This window comes from Schistocerca piceifrons, chromosome 7 (genome assembly GCF_021461385.2).
Source record: "Schistocerca piceifrons isolate TAMUIC-IGC-003096 chromosome 7, iqSchPice1.1, whole genome shotgun sequence".
NCBI lineage: Eukaryota > Metazoa > Arthropoda > Insecta > Orthoptera > Acrididae > Schistocerca > Schistocerca piceifrons.
The window spans coordinates 28,677,201-28,687,117 of NC_060144.1; positions in this window are offsets into that span (position 1 = coordinate 28,677,201).

Sequence of the window (9,917 nt, forward strand, 5' to 3'; positions counted from 1 at the left end):
ATTAAGTATATCTGCGAAAAATAACAATGAGTACCACTTACTCCATGTTGTTGTTGTTGTGGTCTTCAGTCCGGAGACTGGTTTGATGCAGCTCTCCATGCTACTCTATCCTCTGCAAGGTTCTTCATCTCCCAGTACCTACTGCAACCTACATCCTTCTGAATCTGTTTAGTGTATTCATTTCTTGGTCTCCCTCTACGATTTTTACTCTCCACGTTGCCCTCCAATACTAAATTGGTGATCCCTTGATGCCTCAGAATATGCCCTACCAACCGATCCATTCTTCTAGTCAAGTTGTGCCACAAATTTCTCTTCTCTCCAATTCTGTTCAATACCTCCTCATTAGTTTTGTGATCTACCCATCTAATCTTCAGCATTCTTCTGTAGCACCATATTTCGAAAGCTTCAATTCTCTGCTTGTCCAAACTATTTATCGTCCATGTTTCACTTCCATACATGGCTACACTCCATACAAATACTTTCTGAAACGACTTCCTGACACTTAAATCCATACTCGATGTTAACAAATTTCTCTTCTTTAGAAACGCTTTCCTTGCCATTGCCAGTCTACATTTTATATCCTCTCTACTTCGACCATCATCAGTTATTTTGCTCCCCAAATAGCAAAACTCCTTTACTACTTTAAGTGTCTCATTTCCTAATCTAATTCCCTCAGCATCACCCGCCTTAATTCGACTACATTCAATTATCCTCGTTTTGCTTTTGTTGATGCTCATCTTATATCTTCCTTTCAAGACACTGTCCATTCCGTTCAACTGCTCTTCCAAGTCCTTTGCTGTCTCTGACAGAATTACAATGTCATCGGCGAACCTCAAAGTTTCTATTTCTTCTCCATGGATTTTAATACCTACTCCGAATTTTTCTTTTGTTTCCTTTACTGCTTGCTCAATATACAGATTGAATAACATCGGGGAGAGGCTACAACCCTGTCTCACTCCTTTCCCAACCACTGCTTCCCTTTCATGCCCCTCGACTCTTATAACTGCCATCTGGTTTCTGTACAAATTGTAAATAGCCTTTCGCTCCCTGTATTTTACCCCTGCCACCTTCAGAATTTGAAAGAGAGTATTCCAGTTAACATTGTCAAAAGCTTTCTCTAAGTCTACAAATGCTAGAAACGTAGGTTTGCCTTTTCTTAATCTTTCTTCTAAGATAAGTCGTAAGGTCAGTATTGCCTCACGTGTTCCAACATTTCTACGGAATCCAAACTGATCTTCCCTGAGGTCCGCTTCTACCAGTTTTTCCATTCGTCTGTAAAGAATTCGCGTTAGTATTTTGCAGCCGTGGCTTATTAAACTGATAGTTCGATGATTTTCACATCTGTCAACACCTGCTTTCTTCGGGATTGGAATTATTGTATTCTTCTTGAAGTCTGAGGGTGTTTCGCCCGTCTCACACATTTTGCTCACCAGATGGTAGTGTTTTGTTAGGCCTGGCTCTCCCAAGGCTGTCACTAGTTCTAATGGAATGTTGTCTACTCCAGGGGCCTTGTTTCGACTCAGGTCTTTCAGTGCTCTGTCAAACTCGTCACGCAGTATCATATCTCTCATTTCATCTTGATCTACATTCTCTTTCATTTCTATAATATTGTCCTCAAGAACATCGCCCTTGTGTAGACTCTCTATATACTCCTTCCACCATTTACTCCATAACAAATTAAATTCAGATATCCTGTTTAAGTTATTTTTAAGTTAAGGTGTTAAAAGAATTTTCGATTGGGTTTGAAATTACTTTTTGAACGAAACAAATACGTTGAGGTGTCTGAAGTCATGGGATACCTCCTAAAATAGTGTCGGACCTCCCTTTGCCCGGCGTAGTGCGGCAGCTCGACGTGTCATGGGCTCAACAAGTCGTTAGAAGGCCACAGTAGAAATAGTGAACCATGCTGCCGCTATACCCAACCATAACTGCAAAAGTGTTGCCTCTGCAGGAGTTTGTGCGCGATCTGAACTGTCGATTATGTCCCGCAAATGCTCGATGAGTTTCACGTCGGGCGACCTGGGTGGCCAACTGTCTAGAACGTTCTTCAAACCAATTGGAAACAATTGTGGCCCACTAACCTGGCGCATCGTTGTTTCGGAAAATAAAGACCGTGAATGGCTGTAAATTGTCTCCAAGTAGCCAAACATAACCATTTCCAGTCAATGATCGGTTCACCTGGACCACAGGAACCAGTCCATTCCACGTAAACACTATTACGGAGCCACTGCCATTTTGCCTGGTTGACAACTTGGGTCCATGTCTTCGTGGGGTCTGGACCACACTCGAACCTTACCATCAGCTCTTACCAAATCGGGATTCGTCTAACCAGGTCATGGATTTCCAGTCGTCTAGAGTCCAACCACTATGGTTACGAGCCCTGGAGAGGCGCTACAGGCAATGTCGTGCTGTTAGCAAAGGCACTCGCGTCGGACGTCTGCTGTCATAGCGCATTAACGCCAGATTTCGTCGCTCTGTCCTAACGAATACGTTCGTCTTACGTCCCACATTGATTTCTGCGGTTATTTCACGCAGTGTTGCTTGTCTGTTGCCAGTGACAACTCCACGCAAACGCCGCTGCTCTCGGTCGTTAAGTGGAGGCCATCGGCCAATCCTTTGCCCGTGGTCAGAGGAAACGAATGAAATTTGGTGTTCCCGGCAGCCGGCCGGGGTGGCCGCGCGGTTCTAGGCGCTACAATTTGGAACCGCGTGACCGCTACGGTCGCAGGTTCGAACCCTGCCTCGGGCATGGATGTGTGTGATGTCCTTAGGGTAGTTAGGTTTAAGTAGTTCTAAGTTCTACGGGACTGATGACCTTAGAAGTTAAGTCCCATAGTGCTCAGAGCCATTTGAACCATTTTTGTTCATGGCACACTCTTACGACTGTGGATCTCGGAATATTGAATTGCCTAACGATTTCCGAAATGGAATGTCCCGTGCTCCAACAACCATTCCGCGTGAATTCCCGTTGTGCGATGATAATCACATGGGAAAACTTCTCAGATAAATCACCCGAGTACAGATGACAGGCCCTCCCCCCCGTCCCTATGCTCTGCCCTTTTATACGTTTTTTAGCAGATTACCGCCATCTGTACATGTGCCGCCGGCCGCGGTGGTCTAGCGGTTCTGGGCGCTCAGTCCGGAGCCGCGCGACTGCTACGGTCGCAGGTTCGAATCCTGCCTCGGGCATGGATGTGTGCGATGTCCTTAGGTTAGGTAGGTTTAAGTAGTTCTAAGTTCTAGGGGACTGATGACAATAGATGTTAAGTCCCATAGTGCTCAGCGCCATTTGAACCATTTGTACATGTGCATACCGCTATTCATGACTTATTACCCAAGTGTAATCCGGTATCAGCCAAATGTCCGGGGCTTTCGAAGTCTTTGTCCAGGATCGGCAATTTAAGGGATTGCAGGCCTACTCTATACGAATGTCGCTAGCATTCTAGTGAGTCTCTACATATTCGAACCACACATTTACACGTACTTGCGGCTACGAGTAGCATAACATGAACCTATAGGTATCCGCCAGTTATGTGCTTCAACATTCGCGTGAAACAGTGAAGGTTCCTTGGATTGAGCCAGTTTTGGAACCGCCCTAATTTATTCAGACAGCTTACGAGCGCGGAAGGACAGCGTGCCAACGCAGGCCAGGAATAACTTCTACGAAAGATCCTCGAGGGAGAGCGTTTGAGGCATCCCAGCAGAAATAGTATCTACAAAATTCTTTGCTACCATGGCATTGCTTCTCACGGCTATTGGATGTATTTCACGAATACGAAGAAAATCAGCATCAGCGTAAAGCGATTGATTCAGAAATTATATGATTATTTTACAAATGAGTTTATGTGTTAAAATATTTGACGTTAAGCATGCAAAACTATTATGACTGACGGCAAACGCTAATTATGTTGGTTTTATTAGTTTCTGATTATTCACTGAATGAGTATAGTCTAGGTAATTTGCGCTCCGTTTTTAGAAAGCCAGTTTTACCCGCATCTCAATGTTTATGACGTAGTACCTCCTGAACTCTTGTGTCGTAGAATGATGTGATTTTGCTGGGACATTTAGTGGTGTATGTAGATACTGTCTGTAAAATATGTCACGAATAGTTAGTAGTAAAGAAGCCATCAATTAAAACGTCAAGCCCAATGCTGAAGTCTTACTGTTACAACAAAAATGCTGTAGATGATGGACTTTTTACCTTTCATTATTTTGTGAGGGCTGTCAGCGAGAAAGGTTTCGAAAAGGTTTGAAATTATGTGTTAAGTTTGTTGGCTCTCGCTAAGTATTGCCATTCTCAAATTTGGATGAATGTACGAGGTCTATTCGGAAAGTAAGGGACGATCGGTCGTGAAATGGAAACCGCAGTGGAAATCCGATGGAGATTTACACAGATGTGTGAGTCCACCTCGATACTCGATAGCTGAGTAGTCAGCGCGACGGAATGCCCGGTTGGGTCAGAGATTTTCTCCACTCAGGGACTGGATGTTGTGTTGTCTTCTTCATCATCATCATCATCATAGATATCCCCATCGACGCGCCAGTCGTCAAAGTGGCGTGAACTAAAAAGACTTGCACCAGGCAACAGGTCTACCCGACGGGAGGCCCTAGCCACTCAACACTTCATTTCATTTCATTTACACAGATGTGTTGGGCTGTGTCTCAAGTATGTCCGCAGATACCTTACATCGCTCTTCTCAATTCTGAGCACACAGTGAGAGCGTAAAGACGTCTAGAAAATAGTGTCTCCCGCCGAGTATGGGTAGCTGCCGAGAAATTTCGCCTGATTTCATGCAACCCCTTGTAACTTAACTGCCATGCAGTTCCTTCTTCGTGACAGTTCTCGGCCGCACACTGCAAGGGCAATGAGGACGATCCTGCAGCTTTTCAATGGGAAGCGTTTGATCACCCATCGTACAGCCCAGACTTGGCTCCCTCTGATTTTCATCTCTGCTCAGATGAACCGCTGGCTATGAAGACAACATTCTGACACAAAGAGCAACAGTCCGGCGTAGAAAATTGTTGGAAACCACAGGAGGCTTCCATCTGTGAAGAGGGTTTTGAGAAGTTGGTAAAATGCTACGACGTGTGTAAGTCAGAGCGGCAATATGTAGAGAAGTAGCTGGAAGATGTAGCTAACTGTTGCAAATAAAACTTGGTTTTTCACTATTGTTTCCATTTCGCGACCGATCATACCATACTTTCCGAATAGCCCTCGTAGTCGGGTAATTTGTGTGCCGTGAGCTTACGGGTCTGCAGACGTTTAATATATTAACAACACTAGTTTGTCAAATCTTCAGTATATTGAAGCGACTCTCATATCATCAATTATATTGTCAGTTGTGGACGCGATTTTACCAAGTTAAGATGACGAACACCCAAAACAGCGTATTGCAGTTATATCAGCTTTAGTTAGTAGGCGACAGAAAACAAAAGAGGAAATGGGTCTGAGAACGACTGAAACAAGAGAGACTTGTCGTATGTTAACTTACTAATTAAAATCATAAGCCGCGCGGGATTAGCCGAGCGGTCTGGGCGCTGCAGTCATAGACTGTGCGGCTGGTCCCAGCGGAGGTTCGAATTCTCCCTCGGGCATGGGTGTGTGTGTTTGTCCTTAGGTTAATTTAGTTTAAGTAGTGTGTAAGCTTAGGGACTGATGACCTTAGCAGTTAAGTCCCATAAGATTTCACACACATTTGAACATAAAATCATAAACATGGATCTGAAAGATTTCATAAATTCTTTTGGATGAAACCTGTATCTTATATATATATATATATATATATATATATATATATATATATATATATATATATATATATATATATACCTTATATATATATAAAGCAGAGAAACAAAATACGTCAATAGGGGAGGCAATCTCAGTCGACGAGAGATTAGGAGTGACTTTTAAGATTTATGGCGACAGGCACGCAATTCGAATGCTTGAAGTATACCTGTAATGCTGTAACATCAGCAAACAAGGTTAGCATAATTGTTATTTAAACCTGTGACTTGTTATATCTATCCTGAAATGATATATTCCGCTAACGTAACAATTTCTTTTAAGTTTAGTATTAATGTTGTGAGTGTGACATGTATTTCGCAGACCTCTTGCAAGTCATTGCATACAGGGTGGTCGGAAACAATCTGAAAAGCTTTGTAAGAGTGTTGCAGCGTAGGTTGTGCTGAGAGATAATTCTTAAGAAAAAATTCGACACGTTGCGTCGTTCCCGAGTTAATTAACACTACATTTAGCCAATCGGGCCGTTGCGTGCGCAAATTCAAGCAACTGGCCACAGAAGATGTCGTCAAACGTGTTCTTCATTTTTTTCCTCAAACCAAACAAGAAAGTGGTACAGAAATCGGACATGGGATGATAATCGAACTGGAGCTCAAGGCTGAGACGTCTACTGCACTATCATCTACGCTATGACAACAGACACTAATTGTATCTTGCAGGCTGCTTGAATTTGGTCGTGCAGCGAGTTGATAGGATAACCTCAATCCTAATTAACGCGGAAACAGCGCAACTTACGGAATTTTTTTCTTAACACTTATTTCTCAGCACAACGACCCCTGCAACACCCTTACAAACCTCTCCTGTATGTGTGACGTATTTTTTCAAGTACAAGCTTTTTTCTATTCTGCTCTGTAATTCAGTGAACTTATAGGCTTTTTCAAATTAATAAAGAAAGTAATACCTTAAAGAATCGTCCACTGACCACCCTCAAATGGTAGATACATCGACAATCCCTGTATCGCACTATCAAAATTGTTTTGTGTTAAAAGAATAGTTGAAAAACTGAATCTGACCAATGACATGCACAAAGGCGATCTGAAAACGTAACATGAGCACAGTAACTCCTGTGTGGCTGGATCATGAAACTCTTTCAACATCTGAACAGAAAATCTTGCCAGACCGTCATTTCTCGACCTCATGGTCATTTCTCGACCTCATGCACTGTGTACGTATTAACAATATTGATGTGAGAACATTTTTGGGCCGTCAGTACTGCTCGTCAATATTTCTAGCTTTGGCAATATGTCAATACGCATCCTCAGACGGTCAATTCATTGACGGTTTGACAATATTATTTAATGTGTAAGATCCACTTGCCGCAGCCTCAAGCCGTGTACACTGATTGTATCTTCAATGCTTAACGTATTGTGTTAAACCTTCTTAATGACTAGATTATGATAGCATTTTAAATTTTTAGTTATATTAAATACCGTAAATCAAAAATTTGTTACCCCTGGAAGCCGTTTAGAGAGGCCATTTAGTATTTAGAATGAGATTTTCACTCTGCAGCGGAGTGTGCGCTGATATGAAACTTCCTGGCAGATTAAAACTCTCCTCGCAGGAGAGCTTCTGTAAAGTTTGGAAGGTAGGAGACGAGGTACTGGCAGAAGTACAGCTGTGAGTACCGGGCGTGAGTCATGCTTGGGTAGCTCAGTTGGTAGAGCACTTGCCCGCGAAAGGCAAAGGTCCCGAGTTCGAGTCTCGGTCGGGAACACAGTTTTAATCTGCCAGGAAGTTCCATTTAGTATTTATTTATTTTGGCTTTGGGTAACATTGAGAATACAAGAAACAATAGTTACAACAGTATAAAGTTAACAGGAAAACATTGAGTTAAAGTAAAATTACAGAGTAAGCTTAGCTAAGGGTATAACCAATATACTATGGAGAATAAACGGGAAAGTTGGGACCGATATGTGAGTGAAATAGAACATGACATTCATGGAAGACAGAACAAAGCACACAAATTATGATGCACTTTAATAAACAAGAACGAGATCCTTTACAGTTAAATGTAATATCCGAAAAGGAATGGTTAAAATACTTCAAAAATCTATGGACTGATAATGAAGATGAACCAGAAATAAACACCAACACCAACGACTCTGTAGATCCGAAGCAATGAAAGAGCTACCAAATGTGATGAAAAAAATTCGTCTTGAACTAATAATATAAACATGGACCTGATTAAATATGCATCTAATCAACTAAAGCATAGATTCTTAGGTTTTATGATGGTTGCAGGTTGAGTGGACGAGTGGAATGAAGCTTTGGTAGCTATATGCACAACGTGCAAATTACCGAAAAATAAGTATACTAAATTCCTGCTACAAATTATATGCTAGAAGGAAGCAAGTATGTTAGAGGTAAAATATGCTTTCGCCAAGTTACTGTGTTTTAATCGACTAAGAAAAGGCTTTTGGCAAGATAAAACAACAAATGCCATGGGCATCACTTGCGGAATTGGGAAATTAAGTCAAATAATCGTGTAGCATTGTTGAGAAGTTCAGGCGCCAGTTGCATGTCCCAGTTCAAAAGACGCCACATTGTGCGACTTGCGTGTTGATGATGAAGAGATCAGGATGAGGCAACACAACACCCAGTCTACGAGCGGAGAAAATCTCCAGCCCGCCCGGGAATCGAACCAGAGCCCGCTGCATGGTAGGCAAGCACGTTACCACTCCGCTAAGCAGACGGACACCGAATTGGTAGTTCTTGCATATGCGATTACAGAAATTCAGCCATTATACAAAAATAATAAAATAAGGATCCGTACTGTAAGAAATGGGACAGAATCTGCCGATGTCCATCAAGCAGTCTGGGGAAAAAAAAAGTTCAAATGGTTCTGAGCACTATGGGACTCAACTGCTGTGGTCATATGTCCCCTAGAACGTAGAACTAGTTAAACCTAACTAACCTAAGGACATCACACACATCCATGCCCGTGGCAGGATTCGAACCTGCGACCGTAGCGGTCGTGCGGTTCTAGACTGTAGCGCCTTTAACCGCTCGGCCACTTCGGCCGGCAAGCAGTCTGACAAGGTTGTCCACAATCTCCCACCCTTCTTAATGATTACATTGACGATATCTTTCGTAAATATTGATTTTATTAAAATTATATATTGAAAAATGATAATTTTAGTTTTATGACGATACTGTTTGCTGATGATCAAATTATAATAGAGACTCTGAAGAAAAGGTTCAAATATCAGTACACATGTTGAAACAAATTACCACTAAATACGAAATGACAATATCGACAGATAGTACCAAACTAATGGCATTTCAAGGATTGGAACTCATCAGGGCCAAAATTGTTATACGTGGACATATAATTGAGCAAGGAAAAGAGTTTAAATATTTGGGGTTTAATTTTAAATTTCCCAAGTAAAATGATGTGGAACTAAAATTGGTGAGATTTAGTCACTACTGTCGAACTATATAACGTACATAAACATAACGTGGGGAAAGAAACATACATTAAACTCTACAAAATAATAGTGTTACCTTTGCTACTGTACGGTAACGCAAGCTGCACCCTAACATCTGATCAATTACGGCGAATCGAATCATCAGATGCCAAGTTCCTCTGCTTTGGAGCAGGATATTACGTGTTCGATCATAAAAGATATATCATATTAGACAATAAGTACGTGTTGGACCTATAACAAATATAACAGAAAAATACCGACTGAGCTGGAAAGCCAATGTCCAACGTATGCGTAATGATAGACTAACTAAAGCCAACTGGCAAAAGGAACGTAGTACATTCGCTGAAGAGATTGCGTGAACAGTTTAGAGGGGGAACAGACCAAATGACTAATCCTTGATGACAATGATGATGACGACTAAGGAGACTACATCACATACAAGCCAATTCTTACAGTTTTCATATGGAATATCTTATTCGAAGTAATTTCAGTATGTCTAGACACTGACTAGTCCGTAGTTTAAAAGTTTATTTCAGAGTAGGGACGAAGCACCTGTATGTAGGGTAAAACCCCTTGCTGACCAGCTTCCTTTCCAGTACTTCTTTGTAATATAAGTCAGAAACCCCCTCACATCAAACGTCTGAATGCTTTACAAACGAATGAATATGTTACATTTTTTATGAGAA